The sequence below is a fragment of the Podarcis vaucheri genome (assembly GCF_965113315.1).
Source record: "Podarcis vaucheri genome assembly, chromosome: 9".
NCBI classification, from domain to species: Eukaryota; Metazoa; Chordata; class Lepidosauria; order Squamata; family Lacertidae; genus Podarcis; species Podarcis vaucheri.
Window position 1 is genome coordinate 6,135,691 of NC_138767.1, and position 17,181 is coordinate 6,152,871.

Consider the following 17,181-nt stretch of genomic DNA (forward strand, 5'->3'; position numbering starts at 1 on the left):
CTTCTCAATCAACTCTACAAATGCCATTAGCAAAAGAAGAAGAAGAAGAAGAAGAAGAAGAAGAAGAAGAAGAAGAAGAAGAAGAAGAAGAAGAACAACAACATCAACAACAACAACAACAACAACAACAACAACAACAACAACAACAACAGCAGCAGCAGATTTAGACATGCCTGTGGGGCAGTTGCAATATGGTGAGATTTCTTGGGAAGTGGGGAAGGACGCTGTATATGTCTCTACTGGAGCTCAGCAGCATAGCATGGGTTGCTGGTGCCCAGGGCACACACTAGGCAGGCCCAGGGCACAGAGCCTGCCATGTCAGCCCAGCCTTTGCCCCTGGAGCCAAGCAGGGCCATGTCGTGCTGCCTGCCCACGCGCCAGCGCAGGAGGGAGCCTGGCTGGCCAACACAGCCCTTGGTGGGCGAACCCCACACCCCCGATGCCCATGGAGAGGGCCACGCTGGGGTCACCCCTTCGAGAGGAGCAAGCAAGTGCTGGCCGGGCGACCATTCAGCAAAGAAACCAGGGACACCGTGGCAAGGTCAGGCTGGATTCCAGGGCCCAGAGACCACCGGCAAGGTGAGACGGGGATCCCTCAGGGTTGCCTTCCTGGAGCCACAGCCTCCCTGTCCCAGGTAGGACTGGGACAGAGGCCTATCTAAAATCCGCTCGGTGTGACCAATACTTACCTAAATGGACCATTACATTTAGTGTAATATTCAGAGGTATACTTTCTGTTAATGTAGAGGTTCCACTGAGATTTAAAGGCAAACAGCCATTAATAGTTGCATCTTCCAAGGACATAATACTTTGATAATCAGATTTCCTCCCTTCCTCGCTGTCATCTTTCCCATTGCCACCATTTAGACTGGAAGCTCTTAGGGGCAGAGACCTGTATTCTTATTTTGTAATGTTACACTATTAAGTGATATGCTAGGATTCTTGCCTGTCAGTTTAGACTGCGCTGGACTAGAGGAGCGGATGGTTTGATTCAGTATTAGGCAGCTTCTGATCTGTTTTCATTCTATGCAGATTTAACCCGTTGATCTGCATATGATTAGCTGAGTTTAAATTAGTAGTTTGACATGTACTAACCCATTGACATGTACTAAAAGCAGAGACATCACCTTGCCAACAAAGGTCCGTATAGTTAAAGCCATGGTTTTCCCAGTAGTGATGTATGGAAGTGAGAGCTGGACCATAAAGAAGGCTGATCGCCGAAGAATGGATGCTTTTGAATTCTGGTGCTGGAGGAGACTCTTGAGAGTCCCATGGACTGCAAGAAGATCAAACCTCTCCATTCTGAAGGAAATCAGCCCTGAGTGCTCACTGGAAGGACAGATCGTGAAGCTGAGGCTCCAATACTTTGGCCACCTCATGAGAAGAGAAGACTCCCTGGAAAAGACCCTGATGTTGGGAAAGATGGAGGGCACAAGGAGAAGGGGACGACAGAGGACAAGATGGTTGGACAGTGTTCTCAAAGCTACCAGCATGAGTTTGACCAAACTGCGGGAGGCAGTGGAAGACAGGAGTGCCTGGCGTGCTCTGGTCCAGGGGGTCACAAAGAGTCGGACACGACTAAACGACTAAACAACAACAAACCCATTGTCTGCAAAGAGGAACGGCACCCGTTGAATTTCTGCCTGCAAAAGGGCAATCAAAGACACAGAATAGGTGGCAATTCTCCCGGGAGTCTTTCACAACTTTAATGCAGTAGATTAAAAGCATTGCGGGGAAATTAAAACGGTGACCAGTAGCCAACTCCAAACTGCCACAGGTTTAGCCAATGTTTGGGCTGGGGGGCAGACACCATCTTAAGAGGGGACCAGCCGCAAGACATTTGGCTAAAGACCCTCTTAAACCTTTCCCTCTTCGAACGCAGAATTTGAGCTTTCCTCATTTGAAAGCGGCGGTGATTGCGAGGTTGGTATACAAGCAGATCGTATCTAAAGCAGCACCGGATGAAAAATTAATATGCAATTGCAGCAATCCTGTACAAATTCTCTGTGTGTGTTCCTCTCTCTCTCTCTCTCTCTCTCTCTCTCTCTCTCTCTCTCTCCCGAATCTCCTTTTTTTAAAAGCATTTGCAAAACTTGTGATTTGATGTTGGCAAGCGGCGGGAGGAATATCATGGAACGGAGCATCTTATTATTTATATCGGGGTTTTATTGTGCAGCTTGATGCTGCCGGGCAAGGGTGGGCGGTCGCCTCTAAAAAATACAGGCCCGCTGGCAAAATAAGGTGGCACCTTTGCTTGACCTGCCTCAGCCAAGCCGGTGATGTAAGGCAATCCCATCATCAAGTCACTGAAGGAGAGGGTTGCTATGGCAATCTGTCTTCCCTCTCTCATCTTTGATGTTCGGCAGCTCGTTCGCCTGAATGGGAATGCGGAGCAGAGAAGTCACAACTCAGCGCTACAGAATCACAGAGGTGGAAGTGGCTTTGCTGGGCGTTCCCGCGTCTAAGGCAGGGAGGAAGGCCGCTGGCACCTTGGGCAGCTGGGGAGCGCAGGAATGGGAGCAGGGTCAGGTCCACCTCTCCGGGGAAAGCAGGGTGTCCTAATTTGCAGAGGATGTTCCTCTCTCTGAAGGTTAGCATCCTCAGCCAAGACGGCACTCTTCGTCCGCTGCGTTGAATGGCATGGTCTGGCCGGGGGTGTGGCCTGAGAAGGGGGGGTGTGGCTTGGGTATACCTGAAGGAGCGTCTCCACCCCCATCGTTCAGCCCAGACACTGAGGTCCAGCGCCGAGGGCCTTCTGGCGGTTCCCTCACTGCGAGAAGCAAAGCTACAAGGAACCAGCCACAGGGCCTTCTCGGTGGTGGCACCCGCCCTGTGGAATGCCCTCCCATCAGATGTCAAAGAGATAAACAACTATCCGACTTTTAGAAGACATCTGAAGGCAGCTCTGTTCAGGGAAGTTTTTAACATGTGACATTTTAATGTATTTTTCATCTTTGGTGGAAGCCGCCCAGAGTGGCTGGGGAGACCTAGCCAGATGGGCGGGGTACAAATAATAAATTATTATTATTATTATTATCATCATCATCATTATTGGGGGGCTCGTATTTGGCCCACTGGGCCAAGGTTACCCACCCTGCTTGGGTATGCGCACATTTCAAACCCCGCGGCTTCTCACGGAGGTTCTCTCCGTGTCATTTTCTCCACATGCCACAGATGTGCCGAGGCGCATAACGGAGATGACCGTAGCAGCCGCCGACAATGACCCTTTCGTCGCTTATTGGCACCCCCGGCCCTGACCCACACGTACAGAGACCTGCGGCTCAGAGCCTTGATTATACAGATTTCAGGGACCCCAGAGTCGGAGCAACCCTGTCATTTGGCACAGCAACGGCAACCTGAGAGGGTAAACAAGGCACAAAAGCGCCGCGAGGCAGTTGCAGAGTGTTGAATTGCCGACCTGCCGCAGGAAGCCGTGCGGAATAAAGGACACCGAGGCTGTCGGCATAATTTAATTAGCTTTTTCTAGGCATTTGGCTCAGAATGCCAAAGACCCCCCGCCTAAGCCATTGTAGCCGTCTGCGTAGGGTCAGGAGCAAAGTGCGCCCCTTCATAGTGACTAATGAAATGAATTCATTGGGTTTTTTTATTTTATTATTATTATTATTATTATTTATTGAATTTATTTACCGCCCTATACCCAGAGGTCTCAGCGGTTCACAGAATAAAATCAAAAGATAAAACTACAAAATACATCATCAAAATCAGTGCTCTTTTCCCCCCTAAAAATGTTTAGGGGTACTCTTATTTTGACTCAAGAAAATCACCATTTTGTAGTTCAAATCGGGGGAAATAAGTAAATAAAAATAAATACAGTAAATGGACAAAAGTACAAAGATTCACAAGATGTTTAGGAGTATGCGTCCCCCTGCGTCCCCCCCCCAAAAGTTCTGATCAAAATTAAAATGATAACCCAATAACACCCCCTCCAGAACAAAACCTCACATTTTAAAAGGGCATAGGAAGTCAATCACATCATCCAAAGGTCTGGTTAAAAAGGAACATTTTTGCCTGGTGCCAAATGTGCAATTGCCAGGCGAACTTCCCTGGGGAGAGCATTCCACAGACAGGGAGCCACTGTAGAGAAGGCCCCGTTCTCGTGTTGCCACCGTCCGGACCTCTCAAGGAAGAGGCACATGAAGAAGGGCCTTGGAAGATGATCTCAGGGTCCGGGTAGGTTCATATGGAAAGAGGTGGTCCTTGAGGTATTGTGGTCCTGAGCCTCTTAAGGCTTTATAGGTCAAAATTTGACCGGGGAGTCAAATATAAGCCAGGTGAACTCTGGCATCAAGCTGATGCCTGTCTTCCTGCCAGCCAGAGTCCTTCTTTCATTCACAGCATGCAGACGCAGTGGATTCCCACATTGGGTGGCTTTTTAATTTTGAGAGGCAGCGTTGTGTAGTGGTTAGAGTGTCGGACTAGGAGCTGGGAGACCAGGGTTCGAATCATCACCCGGCACTGGAAGTTGTAGATTCACAAAGGAGATGCATTACCCTCTTATCTCCTTTGGGTTCAAACTTCGACTGCCCCCTCGCCCCCAGCTTCTCACGCTTGGCAAAGGCAGGTTTGGAGTTCCCTGGTATCGCCAGGGGCCGTTTCTAAGGAAAGAAACTACATGTTTTCTGTTTTCACTCACCAGATAAGAGAGCTAACAAGACCAGCAGTGTGCGTTAGAGTGCTTTCTCTTTGTAAAAAAGTGGTTATGCAACCCAATTTAGGAGATGCATCTGTGACACATCTGGAACTGCCAGGGAAATCAGAATAACGTTCCTCTGCGTGTGTGCGCACCAAAGGTACCCCATGTGTCAATAAATGCTATTATTTAGCTCAAGGGTTCTTTGCGGTACAGTGGTACCTTGGGTTACACACGCTTCAGGTTACATACGCTTCAGGTTACAGACTCCGCTAACCCAGAAATAGTACCTCGGGTTAAGAACTTTGCTTCAGGATGAAAACAGAAATTGTGCTCTGGCGACACAGCGGCAATGGAAGGCCCCATTAGCTAAAGTGGTGCTTCAGGTTAAGAACAGTTTCAGGTTCAGAACAGACCTCTGGAACAAATTAAGTACTTAACCCGAGGTACCACTGTGGCGCTGTGGATTAAACTACAGAGCCTAGGACTTGCCAATCAGAAGGTTGGCGGTTCGAATCCCCATGACGGGGTGAGCTCCCGTTGCTCGGTCCCTGCTCCTGCCAACCTAGCAGTTCGAAAGCACATCAAAGTGCAAGTAGATAAATAGGTACCGCTCCAGCGGGAAGGTAAACGGCGTTTCCGTGCACTGCTCTGGTTCGCCAGAAGCGGTTTAGTCATGCTGGCCACATGACCCGGAGGCTGTACGCCGGCTCCCTCGGCCAGTAAAGCGAAATGAGCACAGCAACTCCAGAGTCGTCCGCGACTGGACCTAATGATCAGGGGTGCCTTTACCTTTTACCTCTGTATTATGGACCACCCCCTTTTTCTTGCACAGCAGCCGCTGCACGAGAGGGGGACTAAAAGTCTTGAAACCTGCCTCCTTCTGCATTCCATTGCAGCTGTGCCTTTGGGGAAGGGTCACAGCTCAGCAGTAGGACATGTGCCTGGTATTCAGAAGGCCCCAGATTCAACCTCCTCAACATATTCAGGGAAGGCTGGGAGAGACTCCCTGCTGAAACACCTCAGGAGAGCTGCTGCCGGTCAGTGGAGGCAATGCTGAGACTCAGTATATGGCCACCTGAGGGATAGCTCAGTCAGCAGAGCATGAGACTCAGAGTTGTCTTTATAGATGGTATTTAATTCTGAGTAGACTTGCCAAGATGGGATGTAGGTGGCGCTGTGGTCTAAACCACTGAGCCTAGGGCAGGGGTAGGCAACCTAATGCCCAGGGGCCGGATGTGGCCCAATCGCCTTCTCAATCCGGCCTGCGGACGGTCCGGGAATCAGCGTGTTCTTACATGAGTAGAATGTGTCCTTTTATTTAAAATGCATCTCTGGGTTATTTAGAATCATAGAATCATAGAGTTGGAAGAGACCACAAGGGCCATCGAGTCCAACCCCCTGCCAAGCAGGAAACACCATCAGAGCATTCCTGACATATGGTTGTCAAGCCTCTGCTTAAAGACCTCCAAAGGAGGAGACTCCACCACACTCCTTGGCAGCAAATTCCACTGTCAAACAGCTCTGACTGTCAGGAAGTTCTTCCTAATGTTTAGGTGGAATCTTCTTTCTTGTAGTTTGGATCCATTGCTCCGTGTCCGCTTCTCTGGAGCAGCAGAAAACAACCTTTCTCCCTCCTCTATATGACATCCTTTTATATATTTGAACATGGCTATCATATCACCCCTTCACCTCCTCTTCTCCAGGCTAAACATGCCCAGCTCCCTTAGCCGTTCCTCATAAGGCATCGTTTCCAGGCCTTTGACCATTTTGGTTGCCTTCCTCTGGACACGTTCCAGTTTGTCAGTGTCCTTCTTGAACTGTGGTCCCCAGAACTGGACACAGTACTCCAGGTGAGGTCTGACCAGAGCAGAATACAGTGGCACTATTACTTCCCTTGATCTAGATGCTATACTCCTATTGATGCAGCCCAGAATTGCATTGGCTTTTGTGGGGCATAGGAATTTGTTCATATTTTTCCCCCAAAATATAGTCCAGCCCACCACATGGGCTGAGGGACGGTGGGCCTGCCCACGACTGGAAAAGGTTGCCGACCCCTGGCCTAGGTCTTGCCGATCAAAAGGTCGGTGGTTCGAATCCCCACGACGGGGTGAGCTCCCGTTGCTCAGTCCCTGCTACTGCCCACCTAGCAGTTCGAAAGCACGCTGGCTTCAGGAGCTGCTTGCTGCCGTGGTGCCCGCCATTTTTCCTCGCCAGAAGTCCCCATATGATGTGTTGCGCACAAGACACATCATATGGGGACTTCCGGCGAGGAAAAATGGCTGGCGCCATGGCAGCGAGCAGCTCCTGAAGCCAACCAAAGCCAACTGCGCTAACAGGCTGGCTCAAGTCTGCTGAGGATGACGCTGCCATGTTTCCCGGGGACAAATTTGCAAATCTGGGGACATTCTGGGGACGGAATTTGTCCGGGGACAGATTTGCAAATCTGGGGACTGTCCCCGGGAACCAGGGACGTCTGGTAACCCTAGACCATCCCTACTCGACAACCCCCTCTCCCAAAAAGCTCAACAACCCTGGCAAAAAAACTCAACAACTTTGTGTCCAGATTTCCACCAATGGACCTGGGACCCCTGGTCTGTCCTTAACTCCCACGGGAAGTGTTAGAGTCACAGGGTGGAAAATTCCTCTGGTGAAGATTGCAAAGTGGCAGAAACACTCCTTTGGTTCATTGGCTCTTTAATACAGTCATGTAGCGAGTGAAGGGGCCTGTTATCTCAGCAACTATCTGCCCCCTTGACCCCTCTGTTTTCCTAGCTCCGGCCCTGGGACCAGCCAGAGAGTCGAGAAGATTAGAGCCAGTGTTCTTTGCAACAGGAACATTGTCGCCTCAGATCACCATCAAGCCTAGCTTTGAATGGGTCAACAACACCGAGATCATATCAGCACTGGACGCCTCGTTAACGTCTGCTGATTAAATTGCCATTTTCGAAGGATGCCCTGTAATTGCTGGTGTCCCCTTATTTATCGCTCAAGCTGCAGTGAATTTGCTCCCCAGAAATTCCCCTCTGTGAGTTTCGATCTCACGTATTATCCATGTATTCTCCAAATCTTCAGATACTTGTTGAATACAGTGGTACCTCGGGTTAAGTACTTATTTCGTTCCGGAGGTCCGTTCTTAACCTGAAACTGTTCTTAACCTGAAGAACCACTTTAGCTAATGGGGCCTCCTGCTGGCGCCGCGCCGCTAGAGCACGATTTCTGTTCTCACCCTGAAGCAACGTTCTTAACCTGAAACACTATTTCTGGGTTAGCGGAGTCTGTAACCTGAAGCGTATGTAACCTGAAGCGTATGTAACCCGAGGTACCACTGTATTCACTGAGCATTTGACAGATGCGGCTGAAATCTTAGGGTATTTGATTTCAGCAATTTGATCTCTGACACTATTTGAGACATGTGAAACTAGGACACCCTGGTTTGTGCTGCTAAACTGTTAGCATAATATGAGAATTCAGCCCAAAACTATCAGGTAAGCAGTCTAGTATTGCCTTCCATGACTGGCTCATAGCAGCAACTCCCAGGAAAGACTCTTTGCTACGGAAGAGATAATTTCACTGCAGGTATTAAGGATGCAGCTGAGATCTTTCTATTAGATTTTGTTTGTATTTTAATCAGAAACTATCTAATTCACACTTCTCAAGTTAATATGCAAACACAGCTATCAAAATTTGTGCTTCTCTCAAATTAAAACAACCATCCCCAAATTAATAATAACAGCCCTTTCACATTTAACAGGCCACAGATTATTTAATGGTCAAAGGACTGAGTAAAGAGGAATAACAACAACAACAACAACAACAACAACAACAACAACAACAACAACAACAACAATAACAACAACAACAATGTATATTCCGCCCATTTGACTGGGTTCCCCCAGCTACCTTGGCGGCTTTCAACAAATTAAAAAAAAATACAACATCCCTTCTATGATTGGATTGAAGACTTCTACAAATTCGCAACATATGAGCAACTTGCATATAAATGCAGACTTGCCATGGACAAATTCAATCATATTTGGAATCCATTCCTTCAAATGCTGCAATATGTTAAGATCTGGTGAAGTAAAACAACAACCTTGTAAAATATACAGTTTTGGGTTCCCCCTCCCTACTTTGCTTTCCCTTCTGGCCGGGTTCTGTTTCTCTTTCTCTTTTTCTTTTTTTCTGTTTGTATCTCACCATGTTTGGTGCACGTATAATTATGCACTTTTTGAACTTTCAATAAAGATGTTTAAAAAATAAACAAAAACAAAAAACCCAATACGATATCAAACATTTAAAACTTCCCTGAACAGGGCTGCCTTCAGATGTCTTCTAAAAAGTCAGATGGTTGTGTATTTCCTTGAAATCTGATGGGAGGGCAGGCGTGACTGGTACCTAAAGACATGTAGGGATTGTGCTAAGTGAGCCTCTTTGCAGAGAGCGTTCCGCAATTGGGGAGCCATCACCGAAAAGGCCCGTTATCATGCTGCTACCCTCAAACCTCTCTGTGATGGGGGACATGGAGAAAGTCCTCAGGTGATGAGTGCAAGGTCAAGGTCAGTTTGTATGGGGAGAGGAGGTCTTTAAGGTATGGAGGTCCAGAGCAATGTAAGTGTGATGGCCTGGGACTCGGGCTCGGACTCGGAACCAGAGGAAACACAGTCTATACTGGATCCTTTGCCTCAGGCGTCATCTGAACCAGGTCTGGGGCCTGATCCTGAAGAGTCCCAGTCTGCACAGGTTCCCCTGCCACAAACACCAGCTGGGTCGAGTCAGGGGCCTGAGCCTGCCCTGGCTCCAGATGCAGAGATGACCTTGTTGCCTCCAGCTGGGCCATCACTCACAGCTGCTCCACTACCGGTTGGGTCAGGGGAGACTGAGGTGGCCCCTGGGTCTCGTAACCCACCGACGTCTCCCGAGCTGCTGAGACTAAGGTCTGAGAGAAGGAGAGACCTGAGTATTCGCAGGAGGAATGCTTGCCTTCTGGCAAACAGGGAGGTGAGTCACCAGGGGATCAGGACCGGCCGTTACCCTGACAGAGATAAAAGGCTGTCGGATCCCACCCCAGGTTGCGGGAGCAACATTGCTGTATGCCAGATCCTGTACCTGTCCTTGCCTGGTCTCCTGCCCTGATGGACTGACTCCCAGTGGAACCAGTGGATTCTGGACCGGTCCTGGACTGCGTTTCATGGGTTACCCCCGGGCCCAGCACAGGAAGACTTTATGGGTCAAACACCAGCACTTTGAAAAGTAATTTTATGCTCACACCAACCCTACAAGGTAGCTTTGGGGGAGAAAGAGTGAGTTGTTGAAGGTCACCCAAAGAACTTCATGCCAAGTGGAGATTTGAACCTGCCAGGCCTAGAGTCAGTGCCTCTTTCGTGTGAGCACATTTTCTCCCCACCCCCCGCAAACACAGAAGAGGCAACGTGCGGCCGCAAACAGCTCGCTGCAAACAGCCTGCTTCCAATCTGCCACGATCTTTGGTCTCCATCGGATGCATATTAGTCCCGGGACGTGTCATCATGTGATTTCTCCTGGGGCCAAGAATCTCCTTATATGATGAAATGAACATCTGGCGAGCGTCAGATCCAATGGACACTAAGCTCTAAATAAGCTAGGAGCTGAAATAGCAGCCAGATGCTAAGATGCAGGAGTCTCAAACTTGTAACTCCCCGTGGCCCAAGAAATGGAAGGGGGCTCGGGGCACCATCCAGACTGACCCCTCCACAAAGACCACAATATCACCTTGATATAGCACCATCTATATCAGCTGCCAACTACGTAAATGGGCCTCACTTTGATATCACCTTGATATAGCATTATATATCAGCTGTCAATTAAATGGGCCTCACTTTCAAAGATGGCCAGGTCAGACGAGGAACCGTAACCACTTCCATTAAAGAGAACGAACACTCGGGTGCAAGGCTCCTCATCCGCCGTGACTATTCCAGCCGGTTCATAGCAAATTTTGTTATTTGCTGATAAGGAACCGGGATCCCGCCGCGATAATGGAACGGAATTGTTTCTCCTTCTCTTTCAAGTTAAGGAAATCAGAGATGAAGCTATGGGGACTGAGTAATAAAAGATTATTCTCATAATAACAACGCAGAGATTTGCAGGGAGTTGAAACAGCTTCCCAGAATTAGAAGCTGTCAGTAATTATAACCTAGTTCAGTGTGGGTGCTATTTAAAGATAATATGTTAAAGGCGCCTTTGATAGAAATTATTTGATTGTGCCATTAGGGTGGGGGTGCCGGGGTCTCATTCAGACTAGCAGCCGCAAGCCGCACTTGGGTGTCAGCGTGGCCTTTTCTAACGGGAACGTTTGGTATGATTACCCACAGATTTTGGATTTCTGTTTTCATTCGTTCTCTGCATCAGTGTTCCCCAACTGTTTGATAGCTGAGGTGCACGCAGTTCTGAGTCAAAACTGGGCAAAACACTTTTTGCAGGGGAAAAGGATGGGGCCTTTGAGAGTAAAAGCAGGAATTACTCAGAAGTCGAGACAGACAACTCGGTCCATTTCTGTTTCTATTTTCCAGTCTTCAGTTCTGTTCTTTATTGCTACAACCACAGATCAATCTCCGTATTTTTTCCAACCTAAATTCGGTTATTGAATCACTTTATTTATTTGTTTGTTTTCAGGGTAAATGTTTTGAGGAAGTATTGACATATCCTTGGGGATAATAAAACAGTCAAACAAGCCAATAATTATATAATCATTTACCTTTGCTGGAGTCTTTGCCTTCCTTTGCACAATTCCATTAAGGAAAATATTTCCAGTAAGAGTCGGCTCTGCATCACTTTGCACATTTTATTTTATAAAAAAGGTCTCACCAAACCTCACCAGCATTTTAGGGCTCATTTCTCCTTCAACACATATTTTCTATGCAATTTTGCCTGAACACACACATTTTTTTGCAAATGGTTTCCTGTGTTACAGTGCCTTTTCAATAACATATGCAACTTGATGCACATATTCCCGCAAGATGTGCATTTTTTGCACATGTCCACATGGCATTTTGTAATCTGGAAAAGTATGGATTTGGAAAGAGAGCTGCGCTTTTTGCTCATCCACGGTTTCAGGAAATGCAAATCAGGAAGGTTCGCATTCAAATCCATCTCTCACACTGACAATCTCTCACACACTCACATTTCTCTCTCTCTCTCTCCCTCTCTCTCTCCCTTCCACACACAGAGGACCCTAATTTTCCCATCTCCCTCCAACAAGAGGCCCCTCCCCACCAAGAAGAAGAAGAAGAAGAAGAATCTTAAGACCTGCTGGAACTGAGATGTGACTCCAAGCAGTGATGGATAGTGGAGGAGGCAGAAAGTATAATTTCGGCAGAAGAAGCTGCGTGGGAAACGTGTTTGCTTCAGAGGCTAGGTGTGTAGGAGATGGGTGAAGTTTCATTCCAAGCTGCTGGTGGATTTGCTCAGGAGCTGCAGGCAAGGTGGGAGAAGGAGGCACGTGCGCAGAAGGGGCACAGCAACCCCACAGCAAGCAAGCAAGCAGAAAGAGCCGTCAGAGAGTCATAGAACCAGACCTCGCCCTGCGTGCGGCTCCCAGTACATTTCCGAGCACAATTCAAAGTGGTGGTGTTGACCTTTAAAGGTCTAAACGGCCTCGGCCCAGTATACCTGAAGGAGCGTCTCCACCCCCATCGTTCAGCCCGGACACTGAGGTCCAGTGCCGAGGGCCTTCTGGCGGTTCCCTCGCTGCGAGAAGCCAAGTTACAGGGAACCAGGCAGAGGGCCTTCTCGGTAGTGGCACCCGCCCTGTGGAACACCCTCCCACCAGATGTCAAAGAGAACAACAACTACCAGACGTTTAGAAGACATCTGAAGGCAGCCCTGTTTAGGGAAGCTTTTAATGTTTGATGCATTACTGTATTTTAATATTTTGTTGGAAGCCGCCCAGAGTGGCTGGGGAAGCCCAGCCGGATGGGTGGGGTATAAATAATAATAATAATAATAATAATAATAATAATAATAATAATAATAATAATAATATTGAGATGAGTCAGTGACAGGATGTATGCCTCGCACGCAGAAGGGTCCAGGCTCAATCCTCTGCAGCCCCAGGGTCACAGAGCGAGCCGCCAGGCTATCATACTGTTCAGAGTGGGAGTTAACATGGGTACATTTTACCACATGTGGTGGACATGTAAAGAGGTAAAAGCTTTCTGGGAGATGATGTATAATGAGTTAAAGAAAATGTTTAAAAACACTTTTGTTTAAAAAAAAACCCAGAAGCTTTCTTACTGGGTATAGTGGGTAAAGAGATACTGAGACAAGATAAAAAAAAGTTATTATATGCAACAACTGAAGCAAGAATTTTATTAGCCCAGAAATGGAAATGGCATGAAGTACCAACATGTGAAAATGATGGGCTTTGCAGAACTGTCAAAACTGACTAGTAGAATCCGGAACCAGCAAGATCAAGAATTCCAAAAAGACTGGAACTAATTTATATTATATTTGAAAGACAACTGTAAGCAATTAACACCATTAGCAGGGTTATCTGAAGATTTGTAAGTTGAATTAGTCACCTATTCAGGTTGAGTAATTTAATATTTTAAGTAATGATATAACAAGGAAAGGAAGTGAAGTGCAAAAATGTAAAATTTAATTTTGTAAGCCGTTAGGGAGGGAGGGAAGCCATTTAGGCTCGACTGAGCCAAAAGATTTAGTAAGAGGATATGATGTTACGTATTGTGATTATATGTAAAATTAATAAAAATTGTTTTTTTAAAAAAACCAACGAGGTGGGAGTTAACGCTTTACCAACAAAACACGATCCTCGCAGATTAGTGGAGTGCCAGGCCTAGTGAGCAGAGCAACTCTTTCCCTGTGGGCCCTACTCTTGTTTATCTTCACTTATTTTCATTCTCCTTTAGCAGCTGGCTTTCCCTAGTGGTTGGCCCAGGAAGGTAGGAAGATAGTTTTACCAAGTCAGACCACTGGCCTATATAGCTCAGTATTGTCCACACGGACCGGCAGCTGCTCTACAATGTTTCAGACGGGGGTGTACTCAGCCCCACCGGGAGCCAATGCAGCAGAAGGCAGGATTGGGATTTAGTATATGACCTCAACAGAAAGGAGAACTGGGCCCAAACTAACAAAATGACTCTCAAATGCAAAGTTCAGATGTTCAGTGAATATTCAAGAAGTATCTGAAGATTTGGAGAAAACACGGATAATGAAGTGAGATTGAAACTCAAAATGGGGAGTTTATTGGGAGCAAATTCCCACGCTCGTACTACACCCAAAATACGATAATCTTTATTGTCATGGTCCCATACAGAACAATGAAATGGAAAAAATCTACATCAGACATTCAAAAACCAACAAGCCAGCTATCCCAGTTATCCCAGCCTGGTTACCCCCCTAAAAACTCTGATACCCCATAATTGAATACAATATGCTCCCATAGAGACTACCTTATACTGCGTTTAAAACCAAAATCGCATTTGGATAGAAACTGTTTCTCAGGCGGCTAGTCCTAGTCTTTATAACCCCTTATAACCAAAGGAATTTCAATAGAAGTAAATGTCAGGTTCTGCCCTTAGGCTGGAACAACCAGCAGCACAAACAGGAGATTGGAGAGACCTGGCTTGACAGCAGTACATGCAAAAAGGATCTAGGCTAGGGGTCTTAGTGGACCACCAGCTGAACACGAGTCCACAGGGTGATGCAGCAGCAAAAAAAGCTAATGCTATTCTAGGCTGCATCCACAGAAGTCTAGTGCCCAGAAAATAATAGTACCATTCTATTCTGCCTTGGTCAAACCACACCCGGAATACGGTATCCAGTTCTGGGCACCACAATTTATGAAGGATGTTGACAAGCTGGAAGGTGTGCAGAGGAGGACAACCAAGATGATCAAGGGTCTGGAGAGCAAGCTGTGATGGCCGGGGACTCGGGCTCAGACTCAGTCTGCACCGGATCCTTTGCCTCAGGTGGCGTCTGAACCAAGTCTGGGGCCTGATTCTGAAGAGCCCCAGTCTGCACAAATTCCCCTGCAACAAGCACCAGCTGGGCCGAGTCAGGGGCCTGAGCCTGCCCTGGCTCCAGATGCGTGAATGACCTCGTTGCCTTCAGCTGGGCCATCGCTTACAGCTGCTCCACTACCGGTTGGGTCAGGGGAGGCTGAGGCGGACTCTGGGTCTAGTAACCCACCGACGTCTCCCAAGCTGCAGAGACTCAGGTCTGAGAGAAGGAGAGACTTGATCACTCGCAGGAGGAGTCCTCGCCTTTGGGTGAGACAGGGATGTGAGTCACTGGGGAATCAGGACCGGCCGTTACCCCGACAAAGATAAAAGGCTGTTGGACCCCGCCCCAGGTTGCGGGAGCAACGTTGCTGTATGCTAGATCCTGTACCTGGCCTTGCCTGGTTTCCTGCCTCGTGTCCTGTCTTGACCCTGTTGGACTGACTCCTTGCAGAACCCTTGGATTTGGGACCAGACCTGGACCGCATTGCTCGGCCCAGCACACAAGACTTATGAGGAGCAGTTGAAGTAGCTGGGTATGTTTGGCCTGGAAAAGAAGAGACTGAGAGGAGATATGATATCTTAAGGGCTGTCACATGGAAGAGGGAGCGAGCTTGTTTTCTCCTGCTCTGGAAGGCAGGACCTGAACCAATTCAAGTTACAAGAAAGGAAATTCTAACTAAATGTCAGCATTAACTTTCTGGCAGTAAGAGCTATTTGACAGTGGAACATTCTCCGTTTGGAAGGTTGTGGGCTCTCCTTCCTTGGAGGTTTCTAAGCAGAGGTTGGATGGCCATCTGTCCTGGGTGCTTTAGCTGAGATTCCTGCATTGCAGGGGGTTGGACTAGATGACCCTTGGGTACCAATTGTACAATTCTATGATTCTAAGGGCTTCTTGATCGGGGCAATCATCTTTTCAGATTCAGTTAAACTCTGACATGTTGTAGTTACAGGTAAGTAGCCGTATTGGTCTGCAACAGTCAAAACAAAATAAAAAAATCCTTCCAGTAGCACCTTAGAGACCAACAAAGTTTGTTATTGCTATGAGCGTTCGTGTGCATGTATCTGAAGAAGTGTGCATGCACATGAAAGCTCATACAGTGGTGCCTCGCAAGACGAAAGAGTTTTTCGTTTTTTGAGTTGCTTTGCAAGACGAATTTCCCTATGGGCTTGCTTCGCAAGACGAAAACGTCTTGCAAGTTTGTTTCCTTTTTCTTAAAACCGTTAATACCCAGGGTGCATTGCTTGAAGAGGTGCAGTTGCGACTTGACTTCGAGGAGCAACTCATAGCACGCGGTGTGGTAGCCTTTTTTGAGGTTTTTGCACAGCGGCACCACCCTGACAAGGACCTGACATGTGACCTTGCAAACACTTTTGATACGAGGGTCATGTCGTCTTTCAGGGAGGTGCTGAAAAGGCAGATGAAGCAGCAGACCATGGACAGGTTCTTCAGCAAGAAGCAAAGAGTGGAAGAGGAACCTTCTTCGAGTTGTCCCCCAAAGTCTTAGAAAATGTATGTACAGTACACTTTGGTGATTTTTAAATGCTTTTCTGTCATGTTTAGAAACTTAAATTATTGTTCCTTCAATTTTTGAAATGCTCTTTACAGTATGTGTGACTTTAAAGAGCACTTAATAAACTCTTTTTGTACCAAATTTGGCTTTGTTTGGACTTTTTTTGACCATAGGAACGCATTAATTTATTTTCAATGCATTCCTATGGGAAACCGTGCTTCGCAAGACGAAAAATTCGCAAGGCGAAAAAACTCACAGAACGAATTAATTTCGTCTTGCGAGGCACCACTGTACCAATAACAAACTTCGTTGGTCTCTTAAGGTGTTACCGGAAGGAATGTTCTTATTCTGACATTTTGAGTTGTCAGTTTGAGTTGTAAAAATGGGTTTCTTATGGGGCTATTCTTTACAGTCAGATGATCAAGGGTCTGGATACCAGGCCTGATGAGGAACGGTTGAAGGAGCTGGGTGTGTTTAGCCTGTAAAAGAGGAGACTGAGAGAAGAAAGCCCTCTTCAACATCTCAAGGGCTGTCACAATGTCACCTCCCGCCTTGCCAAAAGCCTTAGCCAAAGTGGCAGCCATTGTGTGTGCTTTTTTGGGGGGTTGGCAACCTCTGATGGAAACTGCCATCAGCCTCCTCCAGCCATCTGCTTTTAGTTTCTTTCTTTCTCCTTGGGTCCCTGCTGGGAGAAGGGGGCTCTTATGCTGAGAACAAGAGAGATGCGCCCACTCTCTGTGAGTAACCACTGTCAAATTGGATCCTGCCGCAGCAAGACAATAAATAGCGTCTCTCTTCCCATTTAAGTTGCTATGGACATGGGGACACAGGGAAGCTGCATGGTGCTGAGTCAAATTGCTGGCCTGCATCGCTCAGGGGTAGGGAAAATTTGGCCCTCCAGGGGTTGCTGAGTTTGAGTTGAGTTGAGTTTTGGATTTGATATCCCGCCTTTCACTCCCCTTAAGGAATCTCAAAGCGGTTAACATTCTCCTTTCCCTTCCTCCCCCACAACAAACAC